General features: G+C 33.7%; 1 protein-coding gene and 1 long non-coding RNA gene across 3 annotated transcripts in view; one reads left to right on the top strand and one right to left on the bottom strand.

Moving 5' to 3' along the window:
* The window catches only part of PTCHD4 (patched domain containing 4), a 293634-nt gene that overhangs the window by 91125 nt on the left and 178042 nt on the right, over nucleotides 1-24467 (bottom strand). The window lies entirely within an intron of this gene.
* On the top strand, nucleotides 13478-17982 carry LOC141566325 (uncharacterized). The gene is made up of 2 exons (XR_012489283.1): nucleotides 13478-16080; nucleotides 16120-17982. It is a non-coding gene; the product is annotated as an uncharacterized LOC141566325 (long non-coding RNA).

Here is a 24467-nt window from a genome sequence, read left to right as displayed (position 1 = left end):
AAATTCTATAAAGTAAGACTCATCAGTTTTTTTTTTTTTTTTGTTTTGTTTTGTTTTTTCCCCCCTTGGATTAATCTCTTCTTTGTCCCTTCATTTTTGTACTCACTTCCAGAACCTTGGTTCAGGCCTTTAATATCCCTATTATCAGAGTATTGACACAGTTAATCTTAATTCATTCCATATACCACTGCCATACTAATATATATATATATATATATATATATATATATATATATATATATATATATATATATATATATATATATATATATATATATACATATATATATGTGTATATATATATATATATATACATATATATATGTATATATATATATACATATATATACACATACATATACACACATACATAAAGAATACATTCTTTTAACTGGGGTTTGAGGTTCTTTGTAATCCCAGCCCATACCAAGTCTAACACCTCATTCATTAGACAAAATTTCTTCTCTAGACAAGTCTCACAAGTACTCCATGGCTATTCTGATGTTCCTTTTGACTTAAAAAAAAAGGCTGGAGGGTGGGGTAGTGATGCTTTTCATTTCATAAGCTAAATGCAAAAAGTTTAAAATGCAAATACTTGATTAACACCATAATGTTATGTGATTAGATATCAGAGTATAAACAATTATTTATTCTTAACTTAAGAGACTTACATAGGACTGGGATGGATGTTTCCTCTCCTTCAGGAAGTAGTAGCTCAAACCTAAATGATTTTGGACATTATGGAAATCCTCTCTAGTGGAATCACCTAATGCTCAGGAGGCCTCCTTTGGTTCTTTTATTATTATTATTGTTATTATTTTTGAAGGGATTTAAATATAGTAGTTGAGCTTTTCATTTGTATTCTCCCATTCACAGCAATCTGTCCTCCATATTTCCTTTTCCTGTCTTACATACTCTCAATTATATCTTTCATACTGCTTCGAGCTTAATTATTGCAATAGAGTTGTTGTGGATATGGTTTAGGCTTTTCAGTAGTATGTCAACTTGCCAGTTTCTAGACAAAAGTTAAACATGAAGTGTAGCAAGAATTAATTCAGTTTTTTAATTGTTATAAGAACTATGTGATTTCTAATTTCCTCTGCCTCTTCTGCTATTCTGCTATCATCATTGTCAAAATGGAAGCAGAGTGTGAACCATTTTATATTTTTATTTATCTAATTTATTTATTTATTTTACATTGGCAGAAGAACCCCCAACTAGAGTTGACCTGGAGTTGAATTTCTCTGAATTTAGATAGGCTGGTTCTCAGAACACATACATACAATCAATGTATAGGTTTATATTCAAATCTTTTCCAGCCTGATCTTTGTTGTTCAGTTATTTTTCAGTTATATCCAATTCTTTCTGACTCTATTTGGAGTTGGAACATGCCCAAGTTGCTTAGTAAGTGTTTGAGACTAGATTTAAACTTAGAAAGAGGTATCTTCCTAACTCCAGGCCTGGCACTCTATCCTCTATACCAACTATCTGCCCTTCCAGCTTTACTAGCTCCATCCAGAGCTTGTCCTCCACTGTCGTGGTTCTGTAAAATCCAAAGCCAATTTCACTTTAATTGTGAAAGTAGGAATTTAGAGTAGATAAAATAAATAAACAAAAGAAGAGATTGTAATATCCTTCCTTATTTTGATAAGGGGAGCAGGAGGCCATTGGATCCTAAATTGATAAAAGAGCTCATCACTGAGGTGAAAAGGATACAGAAAACAAAGACCAGTTAAAAAATGTTACTATTCTGTCTTATGTGAGATAAACACAACTGCTCAATTACAATTGGGGAGGCATGAAGTTGTGCCATGAAATAGGTTAGCCATAATAGTTGTAATGTTGACAGCTCTGCTTTTCATGGTTTAAGATTTTTTATTTCAAATCTTTTTGAAGATTTGCATAAAGTAGCTCATTCTAGTGACTCATTAATCAAAGTGTCAGTGTATTTATTGACTGATTTATGGATTCACAATTTCCTGAGTATCCAAATAATCTCTTCTAGAAAGACAAATTATAATAATAATAAATATATGCCACTGAATTTGTCCTATGCAAGTGATGGCAACAAAATGCCAAATGTAAAGTTATGTACCTCCAAAAATAGAATTCAAAGGTCCATCCTGGGCAATAATTATATGAACTTAGGAAGCAATATATCAACAAAGAAGCATTCAACATGTGAATCATGCAATGTGCTTGTAGAAATAGAGATATTTCTAATAATTAAAGAGTAAGTTATTGACACCTAAAATTATAGAAAGATTATGCTTAAGGAGCTCAGATTTAGAATCAATGCAGATTATATGAAGAAATGGTAGAAATAGTTTGACACATAATTGCTAACTGCAAAAATTAGTATACACCAAATACATGGTAAGATGGGACTTGGTGACTAGAATTATGCATCACAAGATCTCTATTTTTCATAGATTGACAAGGGAAACAAACTGCCATACTAAAAATTCAGCTCTTACAATTTCCAAGTAAGTAATAAAGTATATTAGTACTAGACCATTATCACAGACTAACATATATAGAATGAATAACTTTGAAAATATGGGGACCCGACAGAATAAATCAGAAAACAGGATGAGGTACCTATCATCTCCATTATCATGTCTTCTACTGGAATTATCTACCAAACATTTTCAGTAAGCCTACTGAAGATTAGTTTTCCTCCCAATATTTTTATGTGATTGCAAAAAGCAGGCAGCTTTTTTCAAGTATGTAATAGTTCAGTGAATATTAAGGTAAAAAAGAAACAACATAAGATGGTGATTTTTCCCAGGATTGTTTCTATCTTAACTCTATTGAAAAAAAGAAATGATAGTAGGTTACTCACAATGATATAGAACTCTATAAATGTTGCAAAGTACTTTACATAGATGATCTTAAAACAACTCTATGAGGTATGTGCTATTTTTTTTTAATCAGGAACTTGTAGAAGTGAGAAATTGTGACTCCTATAGTTGTATAACAAATCATTTATATAAGGCAGGGTTGGAACTCAATTCTTAATTCAATATCAAGGATTCTCTCTATTAAACCTTTCTGATCACTCGTAAGGCCTTTTGTTTATCAAACTTCTCAAGCAGAATCATCAGATTTTTTTCCATCCAGTATTTGAAGACCCACACTCCTGGACCATATTGTCAAACACTGCTAGAAGTCTCATCTGAGAAAAATACTGTATCCTATTTACAGTGCTTTGTAATAGAAATATTTCTACTTTGAGCATCTTCTTATTGGCAAGTCTTTACATATTCAGGAAGAGAAAGTGCTGTGAGAGGGATAATGCTGATGACAGGCTGCATGGCTGAATAGCTAAGGAAAGTATTTCAAATGACAGCTGAAAGGCTTGGAATTAAATGCATAAATAAAACAGGAAAGTTCCCATTGGTTGCTTCAATGGAAGAAAACCAGGTAATTTTGTAATCCTTACAATTTGATGGCACAACAATGAAATGCCTCTATTATCCAATGCTGAGATGCTATTTACTTTCTAGCATAGTCACTGGGTGTGAGATGAAGAAATAGTAAGTTCTCATTTCCATTTAGTCTGTTTACTCATATGAATGCTTTTTTTGTGGGACTTCAAGCTGATATAAAAGATCATTAGTACAATAGTGGCAATAACAATATGGGGATAATAACAATTTAAAACTAATCTCTGAGGAGTTGAAAGAAATTCCACTGAAATTATGTCATTAATTTTACCAATATTCTCATTAGATAGTGGACAGCTGCTGATCTACTGACATCTACTGATAAGGCAATTAGGTTCCAGTTGGAACTACTACCATACCATGATACTAAGGAGGAAAGGGGAGGTTTGTTGTTTAGTCATTTCAGTCATGTCTGACTTTATGGATCTATTTGGATTTTTTTTTTTTTTTTGGCAAAGATACTGAAGTGCTGTATCATTTCCTTTTCAAGCTCATCTTACAGATGAGGAAAATGAAGTAAACAGTAACTGATTTGCGTAGGATCACACAACTAGTAAGCATCTGAGATCACATTTGAACTCAGGTCCTCCTGATTCCAGACTCCACATTCTATACACTGCATAACCTGGCTGTCCTGGAGAAGGGCTTATTAGTCCCTTAAAAAAAGGAGTAGGAGCAGAGCCAAGATGGCAGAGAGTAGGCAGATCTTTGAGCTCTTCCTGGCTTCAACACCATATCAAGCCTCTAAATGGGCTTTGGAGTGAATCTGTATGGAGTATTGATACTCCATCAATATTTGGAGTATAACAAATTTCTAGCAGAAGATATTTTGGAAGAACTTCAGGAAAGGTCGTTTCAATTTGGCAGGAGTGGAGGCAGCTCAGCACAGGAATAGAGAGATCAAGTATGAGAGATGAGAGCCCTCCAGTCACTGAGGGAATTTATTAGGAGGATCTTAGCCAAAATATAGCAGTGTTGGCTATTCTGCCCTGGTTCAAAAAAACTAATGGTGAGACCTCCAATGCAATTAAAGAAGGCAAATAGTGAGCCCCTAAATCCCAGCATAACAAGTGGGACTTGGCCATGCCCACCCAGCATGAGAAGGAAGCTCACACCACTGACCCCAGGACAGTGTGAAACTGCTGTCACTTGTAGAGGATTCTTGGAAGACTCTCTCATTTGCCCTAAGAGCAGACCTAAGCCTTTAAAAATTATCATAAAAGTAAAAAAAGCTCTGACAATAGGTAGCTATTATAAAGATAGGAAAGAGCAGACCTCAAATATTGAGGGCATTAAAAGCAAACTGTCTCCAGATGAAGCATCAAAGGATGATATGAGTCGCTCTCTAACTCAAAAGGCTTTCTTGGAAGAATTCAAAAATGGATCTTAAAATGGAGTTAGAAGAAAAAATGGAAAAGGTAATAAGAGCTTTGGAAAAGAAAACAAAGAAATTATCTGAAGAAAATAACTTTAAAAATAGATTTGGTGAAATGGAAGAAGAAAACAACTCCTTGAAAAACAGAATTGGTGAAATGTAAATAGAGAACAAATCCCTAAAAATAGAATTGGTGAAATGGAAAAAAAAAGAAGGAGCACAATAGTACACAAGATTTAGAGAAGAAAACAAGTTTTGACTCAGGTCAAAAGAACTCAAGATAAAAGATAGAAATCTTTTATCATTTTTACATTTTCTACATGTGAGAGGAGAGACAATACAGTGGGGAAAAGTGTTGAATTTCCAGCCATAGGCCTTATGTTCAAACACCATCTATGACACTTATTAGCTTGTGATGTTAGACAAATCACTCCATCTACTTGAATCTCAATTCTTTCATCTCTAAAATGAGGGGATTTCTCTAGAGGCCTCCCTGCGTCGTTTTCCTTCTCCAAATTTATAATGCAATGTTTTACACATCACTAAATGGACAACATTAAACAGGGTAAAAATCTAAGGTCCCTAGAACAGAGAGTGATTTTTAAGGGTCTAACAAATATTTGCTTGCTTGGATTCAGTGACTGTATCTTTTCTCTCTTTTTTCTCCTCTTACTCTTATGATGGTTTATTTACATATGTTTTAGAATGATATCTAAATTCTCTTTACTACAAAATTTCTGCATATAGTATTAGAGCCAAAGATAAAGTAATCCAGGGGCAAAGGATTCATTGTAAAGAATAAAGGATAAAATCTAATTCCATAGTTGAAACTCTGCTCTTGACTTTAATTTTAACCAAATTAGTTTAAATCACCTACTTCTCTGTTCCCATATTACCCTTCAATTTTATGTATTTGCTTGGCAAAATTTCCCCTATGAAAGCCATTTGGTCAGTGTGAAATATCTCCATGTAGTAGCTCTGTTTGTCTTATAAATTAGATCTGAGCCATCTAAATGAAATAACTTCAATTTTCTGTTCTTCTTACCATAGAGCTAGCTATCTAAAAGTAGATGAGCTAAGGCAAAGGTGACTCCTAAAGTCTCTTCTAGCTCTAAATTTATGATCCATTGGTGATCAAGAAAAATGATGTGAAGTATCTCAAATTGGATCAAATAGTGAAGATAATGAGGCAGGGAGGAGGGGAAGGTAGGGTACTGTTAGAAGAGTGTGAACTGCTTCCTTGGTTTAAAGGAGAAGGTAGGTAGAGAAACTGATACTTTGCTCTTACTTCTCAAGGCATGATAACTGATATGAATTAAATGAGAATTATGAGTATATTTGGGTAATGTGAAAAGAACACTGCTTATCTAATCAGAAGAATTTAGTTTAAACCCTACTTTTGAACTTTGCTTGCTATGTGATTTTGGGTTAGTTACTTCCCCTCTTTGAATTGTGTTTTCCTCACCTATAAAAAGAATGGATTTGACTAGATGACTTCCGAGGTTCTTATGATCTCCTTTTCTTTCTTTTCTGTTCACTTCTCACTTCATGACTTTTCAGTGCCCAACTCTTCCCCATCACCATTATGTCATCCTAACCCAATTTGTATTTCTTCATTGGTTGTTGTTCTTTATATTTGAAGAAGACCAAAATAACATTGCTATGTTGTGGTCAAAGTACAGTGTATTTGATGGTCACTGATGAGAATGATACAAGCTTGGAAGATTCTGTAACAGGCTGGGCACAAATAGTTCATATGGACATTTGCAAATGTCTCTAAATTTAATTATCTCATATTTCTTTTGAGATTCTGCAATCCTGCTGTGTTCATAGAATATAACACTTTTTAATATGGGCCCACCACTCTGGGTGATTCTATGCTAATTTCACTCATATCTCATAACTGATTCCAACATTCTTCAGAGACCTTGAGAGTGTCCTTATATTGTTTCTTCTGATCTCTCTGTGAGCACTTGCCTCCTGTGAGTTCTATGTAAAATAGTCTTTTTGGCACAAATATATGTTTGGCATTCATGGCCAGACTATCAGTGTTGCACTCTCTGTAGTAGAGTTTGGATGCTTAAGAGTTCAGCTCAAGAGAGGACTTTAGTTTCTGGTACCTTATCTCACCAGATGATCTTCAGAATCTAAGACATTTCAAGTGAAAGTGATTCAGTTTCTTGGATAGCACTGATATGCTGTCAAAATTTCACAGGCATACAAAAATGAGGTCACCATAATAGTGTAGACTTTCAATTTGGTAGGTATTCTAATACTTCTTCTCTCAGACACTTTCCTTCAGAGCCTTCCAAACACTTAGCTAGTTGTGACAATGCATGTATGTGGACGTCACTAGAAAGTATATTGCCAAGGTAAGTGAATTTATTTACAGCTTTCAAAATCTCTCCATTTGATGATACTGATGGGTCCACAGCAGCTGAGTTGTGGAGAACTGTTTTCTTGGTGTTGTCAGTCTCATATCAGCATAAGTGATAGAGAATTGATCTATACTCTGTTGTATCTCAGCTTCAGAATTTGGATGGAGTGCACAATCATCTATAAACTAAAGTCATGTATCAACTCTACCTCCATTTTAGTCTTGGATTGTAGCCTTTTCAAGTTAAATAATTTATTGTCAGTGCTGTATCTGACCTTAATGAAATTTTTGTCCTTATTGAAGGCATCTAACAGCATTGCTGAAAACATCATAAAAGTCTGCGAATAATTACATAATCCTGTTTCACTCCATTATTGATTAGAAACATGCAAATTAGCCTGCAAGGGTATCATAAAAATGCTTTGCATTGTTACTCTCTGTATAAAACTGAGTTTCATTTGCCTTCTTAATGAACCAACAATCCTGCATCTCTCTTAAGCTTTGCTTGTACTTACCCATTAATGGAGTTAAATGCTGCCTTCTCACAGAAGGATGAATTATCTTGTGGGTCAAAAACTTTAGGGAGTTTTTGTTTTCGTTTAGCAGCTTCTGAATTTTCCCATCAATTTCATCAAAACAGTCTTGATGTGTGTGAGTATTGTGGCCCAGAGGAGTGAATGCAGTGGGTTATATACCAATACCAATTTTTTGTAAACTGCTTTTCTGCTCTACTATTGCCAACATGTATTGACTTCATTTTCTATTTGAGTTAGTAACAATTTATTCACACTCAGAGAAGTCTTCTAATTTGTTGCCATTAATTTTTCTGGTAGATATCTTGCCTTGGGGCCACTTTTTTGTGGAATTCAAATATTTAGCTTGAAGAGAATAAGCTTATGATTGGTCCAGCACTCTGTGTCACACATTACTTTCATAAATCTCACATACTATCTATCTCTTCTCTTTAAAATAATATAGTCTATTAAATGCCAATTCTTGCTGCAAGAATACATTCAGAGAGATTTATTGCATTTTGGTAAATGAAAGATATTATTGGTGATGAAAAAGTCATGAGATATACAAGTCTTCTGTAGTAAATGTTGAGGTTGATGGTTCCAATTCCATTTCTCCCCAAACTTACCTTTCATGTATGTTAATCTATGAGTATTCTGGCATTAAAGTCATCAAGAATTGTAAGTTCATCTTTTTGTGACCCATTGATAAATAGGGTCTTCAGATCTTCATAAATTTTTTTTTTAGTCCTCATTAGGTATCATGGTGGGAGCATATGCACTGATAATGGTAGTGTCACAGTTTCCTACAAGTGGCAATTGCATCGTCCTGAGTCTGTTGTTCATCCTTTTTTTTTTTTTTTCCCTTCCCTAAAGGCTCCTAAGAACTTCACCAACAACTAATGGCTTAAGATTATCTGGTAAGGATGACTATTACTATGTATAATATCATTTAAGTTTTTTTTTCATTATATGTTAGAGGAAACAAACAAGGAATTCCATGGAAACCCTATATAGGATGTCATTAAAGAAATGTCTGAACAAAAGGAAAGAAGGGTCAGTCATATGGAAAAATTAATAGAAGTTAAAATTAAAATAATGTGGGCTAGAGGTATGTTCCATTGGAAGACTCATGATTTTTTTTTTAATTTTTTATTTTATTTTATAATTATAACATTTTTTGACAGTACATATGCATGGGTAATTTTTTACAACATTATCCCTTGCACTTACTTCTATTCAGATTTTTTCCCTTCCTCCCCCAACCCCCTCCCCCAGATGGCAAGCAGTCTTATATATGTTAAATATATTACAGTATAATTTAGATACAATATATGTATGTAGAACCGAATTTTTTGTTGCACAGGAAGAATTGGATTCAGAAGGTAAAAATAACAGTTTACATTCATTTCCCAGTGTTCCTTTTCTGGATGTAGCTGGTTCTGTCCATCATTAATCAATTGGAATTGGATTAGTTCTTCTCTATGTTGAAGAAATCCACTTCCATCAGCATACATCCTCGTACAGTATCATTGTTGAAGTGTATAATGATCTTCTGGTTCTGCTCATTTCACTCAGCATCAGTTGATGTAAGTCTCTCCAAGCCTCTCTGTATTTCTCCTGTTGGTCATTTCTTATAGAACAATAATATTCCATAACATTCATATACCATAGTTTACCCAACCATTCTCCAATTGATGGACATCCATTCATCTTCCAGCTTCTAGCCACTATGAAAAGGGCTGCCACAAACATTTTGGCACATACAGGACCCTTTCCCTTCTCTAGTAGTTCCTTGGGGTATAAGCCCAGTAGTAGTATGGCTGGGTCAAAGGGTATGCACATTTTGATAACTTTTTGGGCATAATTCCAGATTGCTCTCCAGAATGGTTGGATTCTTTCACAACTCCACCAACAATGCATCAGTGTCCCAGTTTTCCCACAGCCCCTCCAACATTCATCGTTATTTGTTCCTGTCATCTTAGCCAATCTGACAGGTGTGTAATGATACCTCAGAGTTGGGAAGACTCATGATTTCAAGGAAATGTGAAGAAAATTCCCAACATGTTGCATGAATACTCAGGTGAAATTAGGGAAGAACATATATGGCAGATATGGATAGGCTATAATATAAAATATTGGAGGGAATATCCACATGGATAAGCTCTCAAAGACACCAGGGTATTAGAATTTAAAAGGGATGATATGATGGGAGCCGTAAAGAACTAATAGTGGGGGCAATTTAACACAATGATGTCTCATTCCTAGAGATTGAAGTCAAAGGTTTCAATATTATAGGGATTCTTTCAGCCAAAGGGTAGGTTTGGAAACTAGAAGATAGTAGGAACCCTAAATGATTCTTTTACATGTTTTTCCACAAATCCTCTTTAGAAGATCTATTCAATGTGCTGAAGGCCTTCTTCGTAATATCTAAAAAGAGAGTGATAATGATGTTATTCTCTGCCATGATCAGATTGCATTTTATTTAGTTATGGGTCCTGTATGAGTATATCCACAGGCAGAGCAAATAGGAAAATTGATTGGAACCAGGAAGACGTGGGGACAAGACTAATTCGTTCACTGATAGATACTAGCTATGTAATGCTGGCTAAATCACTTTAATGTCCATTTTAAATATAAATTACAATGAAGTTTTGCTGACCTGATTTGGTTGAGGGAGTTTCTTCATCTGGGAGTTCTTCATCCCCATGAGAATCAACTGTTTTAGAAGTCCTTTTACCTGTTATTACTTGATTAGCATTTTAGAAGGGCCATTAAGAATGTGGAATATGTATAAGAAGAGAGACCAGGAAACCGAAGAAACTCAAAAATCATTTGGTTAAGAACATAACCTATGATTTAAAGAAAGCTTCATTGGTGGAGAACTGATTATTCAAAATTCTATGCCTGCTTAAAGGGGCAGTTAGTAAAAATTTGGGAGTAGATGCTAGTGTTTTGCCTTCTAGCTTGAGAAGATGGAAAGCATGCAATTCCAGATTCTCTTCAGAGACCTGAATGATCAGTTGAAAAAGTGTTTTATGATTCACAGTCATGGAAAAAAAAATCACTGTAACAATATTAGTTTTAAAGAGAAGAATCTGCAGCAGCAAATTTGGAATCACTGAATATACTATATTACTTCCCAAATGTGATATAATTCAATTTTCTCCACCTACTCAAATCTGGATCTAGATCATAATCTATTTTCAGTGCCTATAAAAATTACTGATAGGCTCTCTACCCAGCTTCAAGTCAAAGTCTAAACAGTATATGAAGTTTTTCTTCTACTTGATATTTTTTTCCTACTGTAGTACAAAGTACTATATAGTACAAAATCAGTTTCTTATATGATGTGTATTTTATTATGTAGTCATTGTAATGAGCTGGTTGTTCAGTCATTTCATGTTCATTGTTCATGTCCAACTCTTCATGACTCCATTTGGGATTTTCCCAGCAAATATATTGAAGTGTTTTGCCATTTCCTTAGTTAACTCATTTTATAGATGAGGAAATTGAGAAAAACAGTGTTAAGTGACTCTCCCAGGGTCACTCAGCTAGAGTCTGAGGATAGATTTGAATCCACAAAGATGAGTCTTCCTGCCTCCAGCTCCATCACTCTATCCACTACACTAACTAGCAGCCCAATTTACAAATGTACAATACTTTATTAAAAGGATTAAACTTAACTAATGTCATCAAATTTATTTTTAATATAAAATTATCAAATAGCCAATATTATTAAATGACTTACCCAAATTCAAGGAAGCAGCAGTAAAGTGCAGTACCTGAGATATTAACTCCGGTTAACTCAAGATTCCAAATCTGAGATCTCTCCTATCTTCCCTTTGATATTTTTCATATCTAGCAAGAGCAAAAATCCACAAAAGTCCTACCCTCCTGGCCACAAACATTAAGTGTGATAGGTTCGCAGAAGTGGTCTTTAATTCCTCAGCCTCTGACTCACATTGGGCTGAGATAAACAGTATGATCTCATGGTGGCAGAAGCAAAATGGAGAGACTGTGGGAGAAGGAAGGGATTAATTTTCCAGAAGTCTTATCACTACATGAAAACTTTTTAAAGCAGAAAAGGAAATTACAGCCTAGATCTTTTTCCTCTGCTGAGTCACAGAGTCTCCCCTTTAACCATGCTGCTCACCCCAAGGCTACTAGACAATCAGGAGGCTAAGCCCAGAAGTATCAATTATTGGCTTGTATCTTTTGCTAAAGAGTATCAGTTAGATGCTACAGTGGATAGAGCACTAGTCCTATTGTTAAAGATAATATACAAAGAGCAAACATTTATAGAAACGAAGATACAATTTGGCAACTCTCTCTTCTTAATTTACTCTCATAGTTTAATTTAAACTCAGTGGAAACTTCTAAATTGATTAGAATGTTTCTTTCTCTGGACCAGCTCACCAGGATCTTTATATTGGCAGTAGACCCTGATCTTGATTTTTCCTTTATATTTAGACTCTTGATATTAAAGGGCTTCTGAGTTGCTTTACCTGCCCCATTGAGTTTTGCTCCATCAAAGCCTCTGAAAATATTATTTTATTTTAACTGAGAATTGGAGGTGATAAACAGACTGATAACACTGTCCAAGAAATCATAAAATCCCAGTATCAGAGATCAAAAGCTTGAAGGAACCTCAAAGAGAATCATATCTCTACCCCACCTTCTATTTTACACATAAAGAAAAGATATTTGCCCAAGTTGATACTTAGTAATCATCAAAAGTGGGATTTGAACCTAGTATTCTTCCCACTCTGTCCCACTGTCTCCTTGATGTACACATGCTAAATTGCTGTTGGAGTTTAGAATATCTAATTTCACACCAAATTCTCTTACTACACATGCTGAGTGAGAAATCAATAGCTTTAAGGGGATAAAGAATCAGTCTGTTTCACACTGTCAGCAGGTAATCTAAATGGACTAAAGTGCAAAAAATGGGAGGACAGGAGGGAAGGAGGAGGTTTGGGAGCAAAACAAGTTCTGAACAGTATGGAAAAGTAAAGTGATAGCTACAGAGGGATAGGGAGAGTCAGAGGATTTTCAGATTGAAGATGAACCAAGATTTTCTTTCTGGGGAAAGGAGTTTTGGAAGCAAGTAAAAAAATATACATCAGTGCATCAAAGCATTGAGATCAATCAGCTGCAATAAAGTTTTAAGCAAAGAGAAGCAAACCATGTAATCAATTCAAAGTAACCAGTTATAGACCCATATAATGAATTTTAAAACCTTTTTTATTTTTAAATTTTACTTATCATTATCCTCAATAAATTTTTTTGAGTGATTGTAGCCCTAGTGTGCTACTTCATTAGGGACAGGGATTAGATTTGTGATTTCATTGGTATAGGAGATTCCCAGATAAAGAAACTCTCTTTCTCAATGTAGAGCAGCACTTTCTCTGCTAGTAAAACTCTTAGTTGTTGAGGGAATTTTGAGATTAAATGTCTTGTCCATCATTATATATTCACTATTTGCCTTAAGTGGGACTTGAACCTTTCTCTGGTCTTCAAAGCTAGTTATTTATTCACTATTTCACATGAGTTCTTTTATTGATTAATTAAGTCATTTCCCCCATACTTTTATCTTTGTAGTTAATGATAAATTAGTAAATCAGAATCAGCACTTAGATCTGTGAAAGTTGAATAAATAAGGTGCAAGCAAGCTCCTATTTGTGGTTTCTGGTGCCCAGAAGGAAGTTCTGGTACACTAATATGATTTATATTTGTACAGCTTAACAGGAAGATGTTAAAATTTTTTTTCTTTTTTCAGGTTTGACTCATTCCCTCTAATTGCTCACCCCCCTATCGCCAAAACAGAGAGATTAGTCACATATGTCATGTCCATGCTGCAGTATACAAATGATGTTTTTTTTTTCCCAATCAAAAGGAAATAACCTTACATTCACTCTCAAAGAGCAGAAAAAAATAACTATTCCCAACAGCTATTTCCATAGTTAGCTTCTAGCTAAGCATTTTCTAAATTTTACATACAATGGTCCCTTAGCAATTCTTTAATAACTTAAAAAATTACTCCAAAATCTCTAATACAAATCGCTTTCTCAAATATATCCCACCCAAATCAAAGGTCTTTATATTTGAAATGAAATTATACATGGCTTTTGAACATAAATTTAACAGTTTCATCACACATACTAAGGAAAAATATTATCAAGCTAAATTCTTTACATGCTGAGGATCCTAATTAGTACAGTGAATTTTTTTTTTTCATATATCAATGAGCTGACTTACCCTTGGGAAACATATTATGCATGTTCATTGTGCTTATTTGATATTCATCTAGTGTCAGTCATCTTCTCTTATTTATAGGAGATAATATATTTATATAATTTTAACCCTTAGTGATACATGCAATTAATTGATACAAAATGAAGTGAATAGAACCAGGATAACTATTTGTATAATAACAACATCACAAAGAAAACCGGTAATGGAAGACTGGCATAAAAAATAAAGAAATTTGATCAATGCAGTGAGTAATTATTGTTCTGAAGTGCTGATAATGAAGCAGCTCCTAACAGATAAGTGATGGATTCAAGATATAGAATGGGACACACATTTGGAAGTATATCACAATATAGGAATTTGTTTGGTTTGATTGTTTATTTGCTGAAAGAATTTTCTTTTTCTATCTTTTCTATTGTGAGTGGATGAAAGGAAAATAAATGCTTGTTAATTGAAAATTTAAAAAATGAAAATTACTGTGTATTATAAAAGATCAGAGAGGTAATATTATTATGTTATAATAATATAAACTATACAAGTTTGAATTTATGTTCCAAATATTTTATATAATTCTATTAGCAAAGGAAAGTTAGCCTCTAGGAATGAAAATATTTTGAAAGAATACTAAGCTTTGCAATTTTTTTTTATGTTGTATCACTATAACAGGCTAGTAAGTCACTTGTACTTTATAACCACGGAGAGAGTATGCCTAATTTTCCTTACCAATTGCAGATTTATTGGAGTAGTTGGGATGGGTACAGAAGTCTAATGAAATCCTGGAGTTGTCCTCAGATATAAAGTTATAAACTTACTAAAGGCAAGGGTATAATTCTAACAAATATATTTTTAGCTGGTCTCCAAGTCCACCAAGACTGGATACTGCAAATTAGAGGAAAGGAATTGGTGGAGAGCAGGCACAGCCAAAACAGCAAGAACTGATTGCATTTGCTGATGACAAGTGAAGAATAACACAATTTATAAAAAGGAGATATAACTAAAAGCAAGCAAAGAAAAAAAATACTTAACATAAATAAAAACACAGCAATCTAGGCCATTTAGGAAAAATCTTATATACCTCAGTCAACCCTAAGAATAACACATAAAAATTAATGATTGCAATAATAAAACAGAGGTCTGATCATGTCACTCCCAACCTCAACCCCTACTCAATAAACCCCAGCAGTTTTATATTGCTTTCAAAATCAAATACAAAAACTCTGCTTCACATACAAAGCCTTAATAACCTAGCTTTCCAGTCTTTTTACTTATTCCCTAGCAAGTGCTCTTCCATCCAAGTGACATAGGCCTCCTTATGTTTCATTTTACATGACACTCCATTTCTCTAGCTTAGTCCCCCATGCCTGGGACATTCCCTTTTACACTTCCTGATGTTCTTTAAGTCCCTTATTTTTCTGGAAACCTTCCCCAGTCCCTAATGCCTCTTAATTCCTGTGCTTCCCCCCATAATTATTTCCAAATATCCTATATAAAACTTGCTTTGTATATATTTGCATCCTGTGTCCCCCCCATATTGTAAGCTCCTTGGGGACAAGGATTGTCTTTTGCTGGTTTTTGTATTCCCGATGCTTAGTACAATACTTGGCACATAGTGGGTGCTTAATAAATGTTTACTGATTGACCCAGAGCATTCAAGAAAGAATCAATATGGTAACTATAGTCTGTCACTTTAGTCTGTTTAAGGCAGCAAGGAAAAATAAACACAAAAATATTTTAAAAGTTGATGCTCAATAATTTATTGTAAATAAACTTGAAGAAAAAGGTAGGTGGCATAGTGGAGATATTACTAGTTTGGGAAGTCAAAAAGATTTGGGTTCTAATTAATTCTGTCTTATTTATCTCATTTATCTGTTGTATGACTCTGGGTTTTCTTGACAAAAATACTAAAATGGTTTGTCATTTCCTTCACCATCTCATTTTGCAGATGTGGAAACTGAAGCAAATGGGGTTAAATGACTTGCCTAGTGTCTGAAGTCAGATTTGAACTCAGGAAGATTAGTTTAACACACTATTCATAGTGCCTTCTAATTGAATAATATTTTATTTTTCCAAATACAAGTACAGATAGTTTTCAACATTCATTTTTGTAAGACTGTTCTAAATTTTTCTACCTCTCCCCCTTCCCCAATATAGCAAGCAATCTGATATAACTTAAACATCTACAATCTTTTAAAACAGATTCCATTATTAGTCATGTTGTGCAAGAAAAATCAGATTAAAAGAAAAAAAAAGGAAAGAAAAAGCAAACAAAGATGAAAATGCTGTGCTTTGATCAATATTCAGTCTCCACAATTCTCTCTCTGGATGTGGATAACATTTTCCAATTGTAAGTCAATTGGATTGTCTTGAATGGTTGAATTGCTGAAAAGAGCCAAGTCTATCACAGATGATCATCATATAATCTTGCTGTTTCTGTGTACAATGTTCTCCTGGCTCTACTCACTCAGCATCAGTTCATGTAAGTCTTTCCAAGTGACCCATTTTTAATACTATTTTTTGTAAATTTATATATTTTTTTAAAATTCTGGTGAATTCTGTTCTTCATGTTACATAAATATTCCCTTTGAAATAAGTCAAATTACATGTTATAGTGAATATTCAGACTTGTTTCAATGCACCAAACATTTATTAAACATTACTGGGGTACAAGGGGTAGAGATTGGATCTATATACTTATTTATTATAGGATACTCTTAAGTGAGGAAATTTCTTGAACTAATGAAAGTCAATATCTTTCCTGTAATTGAGGGTCTTAGAGATTGCTGAGACCACTGAGAGATTAAATATCTTGGCCAGAGTCACAGAAACTGTATGTGCCAGAAATGAGATTTTTAACTCAGGTCTTCTGAGCTTTATATACTGGTTTTTTATCTACTAAACCACACTGTTTCTTTTGGAATACAAAAGTAATGATCACTCTTCTGGAGTGATACAAAATGGAACAAATTTCAACATTTGTCTGAAGTATGAGTGCCTCATAAATGTTGGCTGCCTCACTGTATTCTTATTGTATTTTGCACATCCTGTGTGCAAAAAATAGCTGGTTACATGTATAGCCAGTAAGTCTTGAATTCAAATTCTGCCCCTAATATCCACTGAAGCGCTAGTCTTTCTGTTGCTTGACCCTATTTAGGAAGGTAGCCTAATGGGTTGGAAAAACAGTTGAAGAGAGTCCCAAACCCTCCTTGGCTTTGAATCCTGATTCTGCTATTTACTACTTGTGTACTTGAACAAGTCATCTGATCTCTGTGGATTTCCATTTCTCCATTTAAAAATGCTAAAGTTGGAATAGATGACTTCTATGACCACTGTTGGGTATAGATTTGCAATTTTATGTGATTATAGTCAAATTTCTTATCTTTCCTGAGTTTCAATTTCCTTATCTGTAATGTGGGGTTAGTTATATTTTTGGCAATTGCTGCAAAAAGTTGTTATGAAGCTCACTTGAAAATTTTGCAAAGCATTTTGCAAACTTAAAATTACTATACAAATGTTAGCTATAATTATGATGATCATATTTTAATGAGTTTATTTAATCATTTGAGAAGGCAGGGAAGCATGACTCATTTTTGACAGATTTCCATCAAAATTATTTTTTAAAACATGCTTATGAGAAATAAGGTTGTTATTTAGAAAAATCATTTAGAACACCTCACTGTTCAATATTTGTTCACTACAAATATAACCAATTTACATTTTTATTTATGATTATATGCACTCTTTTTAGAACACAGGAACCTGAAGAAAAATCTATTATAAGCTTTCACAATTAAAGCTAACTATTATAAAATGCTTTAGTAGTTTCTTTAAAAAATTACATTTATTTTTAACATTCATTTAAAATAATTTTGAATTCCAAATTCTTTTTTTTCCTCTAACTCCTCCCCTATTCTTTGAGAAGTCAGTACTTTAGCATTTTCAAAAAACTTTATAGATATAGAACTTCATAGTAGCTCATTGTGGTCATCATTACATGGTTTTTTCCCTAGTTCTCCTCTTGCTTCAATATTCCTCTTTTTTTCCATCTCTTATTCTGAGTCATTATTCATGTCACATCCCCTTTCTATAGATATGCCCTTAGGCTTTGCTCTAACACACCTACTTTTCTCTTTTGAGCTCTTATTTATTTGTCAACTCAGTAAGTTTTATGAGTTGAATTATGGCTTCTATGTGAATGACTGCTAAATGTAGACACTCACTCCTAATCTTTCTCTTGATCTTCTGTTACACATTGACTAAGTTCCTATTGAACATTTCTATATGAATAACCTTTAGAATGTATTCAACATGTTTAAAAATGTCTCCAAATTTCCTTTTTTTTTTTTGAGGATAATATTAATTTCTAGATTCCTAAGATTGACACTTCAGATTCCCCTCTATAGCCAATCAATTGCTTAGTCTTATCAATTCTACCTAAACAACATTTTCTGTTTCCTTCTCTTTTGCTTTACTCATGTGATCCACAATCTAGTTCAAATTCCCATGAATTTTGAATAGCTGTGAATGCCTTCTAAGGTGTCTATCTCCTATTCTCTCTCCCCTCTAATTCCTCTTCTAGTCAACTAGGAAAGTGATATTCCTAAAGAGAAGGTCTGTGCTATTTCAACAAGAAACAGTAGTTCCCTATTAACTTTAGGATAAAATATAAATATCTTTCTTTGGCATTTAAGCTTTTCAAGGACTGGATTCACTCTACATTTTCAGAATTATTTAACATTGTTCACTTTTACCCAATGTTCCAGCCAAAATGGCCCACTTGTTATTTTTGCAACTTATGATTCCATTTTAAACCCCCATGATATCACACAGGCTGTCTGTCTCATATACTTGGAATTCACTCATTACCCATAATCACATTTTAGAATTCTTAGCTTACTTCCAAGTCTTAGGTTAATAAGCTACTTTGTATGTATGGGAAGTCTTTCCTGATTCCCCCTTGTTTTGTTGCAATCTACTTACTCAAATTATATTGTTTTTACCTATTTATATAAGTGTTGTATCTCCTCCAACCCTTAGTGGAATATAAGCTCCTTGAGGGCAATAACTGTTTTTAATTTTATCATTGTGTGTCCAGCACCTGTTACAAGACCTTGTATGGAGCAGGTGCTTTGTAGATGCTTGTTTAATTGCACTAAAGAAACTACTAAGAATATTCTTAATCATATTTTGCAGATAAGAAAATGGAAATCCAGAAAGGCTACAATGGTTCATCCTTGGTCATACAGCTTGATACATACACATACATACATAACACACATAGGCATAATATGGACGAACATAATGTCTACATGTATATTATGTATGTGTGTATGCATACAGAAATATATGGGTATACATGCATAATATAGTTAATGTATATATGTATATAAATAATACACATGTATGTGTGTATAATACACATATGTAAATATATAATATATGGGTTGTGTTTATGTGTATTATGTCTGTTTGTATGTGCATATATCAGTCAGTATGACCAAGGGTAAGTCAACTATAGATCACTCTCTCTCTCTATTTTTTTTCTTGTTTTTATCACCTTGATTCTTTTGAACTTTCTCCTCTTTCCAGAAAGCCCTTACTTATAAGAAATGTTTTTTTTTCTTAAAACAGAAAAAAAGTTCAACAAAATTGATCAATATGACAATAAATGCACTGTTCTACATCCATGACCCATCAATTCTGCAAAGATACTATCTTTTAATATCAATACTTTGGGCCAAGTTTCTTTTCAGAATTTCATAATCATCTTTTATTGTTTTGTGATTGTCTTTCTATTTTTGTTTTTATAGGTATTGTGTACTTTATTTTTCTGGCTACATTGCATCTGTTCCTTTATAATAAAATAGATCTTTTATGTAGTTCTCATACCAGTTTTGACACTATTATTTCTGAACATGTTCTGCACAGATCCCAATATACCACCATGAATGTGGAAGAGTTTGAAACACATCTGACAAATGGAAGGAGTACCATATGACTGGAATCATTTATGACAGAACATAATAAATTTCAGTCTCTGTACTCTCAGTAGCCAAATGAAGACATTCATTTATCTAAGAAACTCATTTCTACTCAAGGAAGCACAGTATAGGTACAATGTACAGAGCACTGTATAGAGTCATTCTGGATTCAAATCCCATACCTGTCATTTACTAACTGCCTGATTTTGAGCAAGATTTTTAATCTTTCTTGGATACAGTTTCCTCACTATTTGGCCTCTAAGATCCCTTACTGATTTAAATTCCTAATATGAATTGCCACGATTGTTGGGATTGGGGAATACGGAGAGGAAGGATACTAAGTTTATTGGATAATTTTGCTCTCCTTTTTACTTTGCTTTTCCAGTATGTGTGTGTGTGTGTGTGGGGGGGTAAGGTACAGGGAAGTCTTCAGCTACAATGCTTTAACCTGGAATTTATATATTTAGATTTCGAATGCTTTGGTTATGGGCACTGTTCCTCTATCCCAGTATAAAATAGAATTGCCTTTCCTTTAACACATTGAGATGGCAGATGCTTGTTAATAAATTAAAAAAAAAGTTTTGTTGATGTCTTTTATTTTTGCATATTTTTGCAGTAATTTCCAGACATGCCAGCACCCACCCAATGAGCATCTCATTGTAGCACAGAACAAATGTTTAGTAAAACCAACCAACACAGAAAGTGTGTCTGACACCATATGCAACATTTTGTACCCACACCCCCACCTTTCTACTGAAAGGTGAATTTAATCATCTGTTCCATAGGGCAAAGCTTAGTCATGTTAATAAGCTTGTGCTTGCTATGAAGTCCAGTCTATCTCTGTACTTTTCCTTTTGGCAATCCAGAATCTGAATACCAGGGGCTTTCAAATATGATGGCAACAAGCACTATCTATATTAAGCTAATTTTTCTCTCAATCATCTATCATCCTTCTGTTCTCACAGATGCCAGAATGAATGGAAAAACAAAGCAAAACACACAAAGGCTGATTATATATAAAGATATGTCAGAGATCTTCCTTAACATTGTGCAGAGAGCTATGGACTCTCTATTTCTCTATTAGATGATCTTACATTGAAGATTTGCTTTATTTCACATAGGAATTAGAAAAATAATGCTATTCATCAATTCCATTTTACTTAGTGGGAGGATACACTTAGTCTTTTTTTTTTTTTTGATAATGTATGTTAAACACATTGCAAACCTTAAATCTGCATATGTTACAGCTATTATCATGTAAATTATACAAGAAAAAGTAGAATCTATGATTTTGGTAAGTGTAAGGGACTTTCAGTGTGGAAATTTCTTCTACCAACCACTGAATGATCCATTTCATTTATGTAATACTGAGGATCCTCCTCATCATGGACCTAGTAGTCAACTACCCTAGGTTTTATGTATTTTGTAGGTCAGAACTCTCTCTAAACCATAGCTCCTGAGTCAGGCAAAAGACATATTTAAATGCAAATGAAGCCATTTAGTGAAATAGATAGCAGCAGCAGCAACAAAAATAACAGAAAATGCTTCCATAAATTTTGAGTTCATTCTAACATAAATACGCACATCCCTTAGTATGAATAGTGGATCTGAATGGGGAATCAGGTTTGAAAGGTATATACATGGTTAACTTGTGACACAGTTCCTATGTGGAAAGAGTGTACATACATGTGCATGCATGCATGTACACCTACACACACACACACACACACACACACACACACACACACACACACACTGGGTCCAGGATATAAACACAGAGGGATCACATATGCTTCTAATGGGGTAGAACTGCTGACATCTTCAAACAATGTTATGCTGATCTCTGCTGGACCTGTTCCCTAATAGGACTTACTTTCTTTAAGAATCTGTTGGATATTTTGTCACTCTTTGCTCCCCTCTGCACCTCATATCTAATTTATTATATTCCCTCAAAAGGCATCATGTCTCTGCTCCAGTTTGTTGTCAGTTATCTATTTATCTTGAGGATCTTTTCATCTTTGGTACAACATTGATGTAGTTGCCTTAAAGACCAAGGACGTACTTCTTCCTTTTAGGTACATAATCCATGGTGTGTGTATATGTGTGTATAACTGTGGTTAATAAACCTTTCCTTTAAAAGAAATCATGTTATTATCGTCAGTATTTAGTACAGTGCCTCACATACAGTAGGCACTCAATAAATGTTTGTTGTCACGACTTTACTTTGGGCAGCTCATCAATCAGCTCTTTCAAGCTGAAGTTTGTGCTTACAATTGTTGTAGAACTGTCTTCAGAGCTACCTTCTACTCTGTCTTCAATCTAATACAAAGATGGTCATACCTCTCCTATGTAAGATTTTTCAGTAGCTTTGGAACTCTCCCCTTCAAGCTAACTGATAATAGCTTTCTACAATTAACTTTAAAGATCAATGGTTATGAATGTCTTCCCCTTAGCCAGGCTTTACATAGAAGGTAATAGACACATTAAGATTTTTTGTATTTTTCTTTTAACTTATTTTTCTTTGAACTACTTATTTGTTGTCTTCTTGAAGTTTTATCTTACCTGACAGAAACTCTTTATTTTTTCCCCCTACGCTTTATGTATCATTCTGACCAGGCAAAATTCCACAAGCCTCTACTTTCTTATATGGAAAAGGATCTCAGTGATCCTGTCTTTAACTTCCCCTAGAATACTCTTGTTCTATGGAAAAAAAAAAAACTCTTAAAGTTGATTATAGAAGGCTATAAAACTTGCAAACATTTGTCCTCATTTCTTCACCTTCTTACAATATATCATAGCTTAATTTCTCTCTTTCTCTATGATCTTCTCTCTATTATTTACAAAGTAACATTTACTGAATCCATTGAAAATCAGCATAGTGTAGAGTGCAGAAAACTGGATTTGAAATTAGAGACCTTGTTTTCACATCCCAAATCTACTACTTATTATTTGGTTTAACTTTACTTTCCTCATTTACAAAATGAGGGTATTGGATTAAAGGATGTCTAAAGTTCCTTATAGATATGATAGCATGAATCTTTTAATTATAACTTATTTTTCTTAATCCTTTTTTTGAAGATATGAAACTAATGACCAGGTAAATTATTTTTTAAATAAACCAACCAACTGCAGAGAATAGGCACAGACCAAACATTTGTTCCACTTATATTTAGGTTGAGTCAGACTGTATCTATACTATTTCACATAATCTGGTGAACTTTGCAAATTTAGCTCCCATCTCTGATAGTAGTAGGAATAAGTTTTAGCACCCTATGTGACACAAGAGGAAGTTTATCAGTTTAGCATAATTAACTCATTTTGCTTTAAGCCTTCATTTTATGATGGAACTGTTTTGAACAAGCTGTTTTTCAGTACTAAATACTTATATGATATGATGTAGCATACAAACATGTGTATTCTGAAACAACTAGAAAAATGTGGACCTTCTGAAAAGACAGAGTATCAATCAAAAACTTTATTTGTAATCTGCATAGTAAATTGCCAATCAAATTATATGGTTAAAAAAAACAAAAAATCTTTGGAACATCTATAGCATCTATAGCTAAATGTATAACAAAAAAGTCCACTTGGAGAAAGGGAAGCTTGTCCTGATTCGGGTATGAATGAATGAAGCTTATCTCTAAAACTCAAATTTGTGGTTCTTAGATAAGATTCTTGCATGCTTTGATTGCTTGCATTGGGATATATGAGTTTAAGTGATATTTCCTTCATACTAGTTAGCATATGTAAGTTAAATTGGCTATTTGCACGGATCATACATCATATTGACATGGAAAATTCTGACATCATTTAGATTTTTCAGTAAGTTGTTTGAGTAACCACAGTCTTAAAAACCAGGCTTTGTCAAGTCCACTTTCTTTGTCATCCAGTATTAAGTTGGAATTAAAAAATACAATGCTTCAATCTGAATTCCTACTCTCAGTGATGTCTGAACACATTTTTTTTTTTAATAGCTAGACACCCAGTCAATGATTTAGAGCTGGAAGCATTCTCAGAGATGATCCAATCCAATCTTATTTTGTAGATGTGAAAATATCTACATCTTGTGACTTGTCCAAGCTCACACAGACAGTAGACATCAGAGGCATATTGTGAATTTAGGTTCTCTCATTCCCGAGATATGTAACTTTTTATGTTTCATATTTTATATTTTAAAAAAGTCACATGATGGACACATTCCTTTATACCATTTGTGTTCCTATGAAATTATAAGAGGAAATTTGTGTTTTGTTTTCCCTGGTATTGGTTAAGTCAAAGCTTCTTTGTGGGTTGCCCCTCCACATGGGATCATATATATAATTGAATATGGGGGTCACAAAATTATTATTCATTATCAGTAAATGTTTAATTTGCACAACTATTTTATATATGTCAAATTTTGGGGGTGAAAGATTACAAATGAAAAAAAAAAACAACTAAGAAAACCTTGTCTAAGTTAGATGAGCAAATTAATTTGCTGACTTTTTAAAACCAAAGGAATATATCACAGTGAGTTTCATT

The sequence above is a fragment of the Sminthopsis crassicaudata genome, chromosome 4 (assembly GCF_048593235.1).
Source record: "Sminthopsis crassicaudata isolate SCR6 chromosome 4, ASM4859323v1, whole genome shotgun sequence".
In the NCBI taxonomy this organism is placed as follows: domain Eukaryota; kingdom Metazoa; phylum Chordata; class Mammalia; order Dasyuromorphia; family Dasyuridae; genus Sminthopsis; species Sminthopsis crassicaudata.
This window is presented reverse-complemented; position numbering and strand designations above follow the sequence as displayed.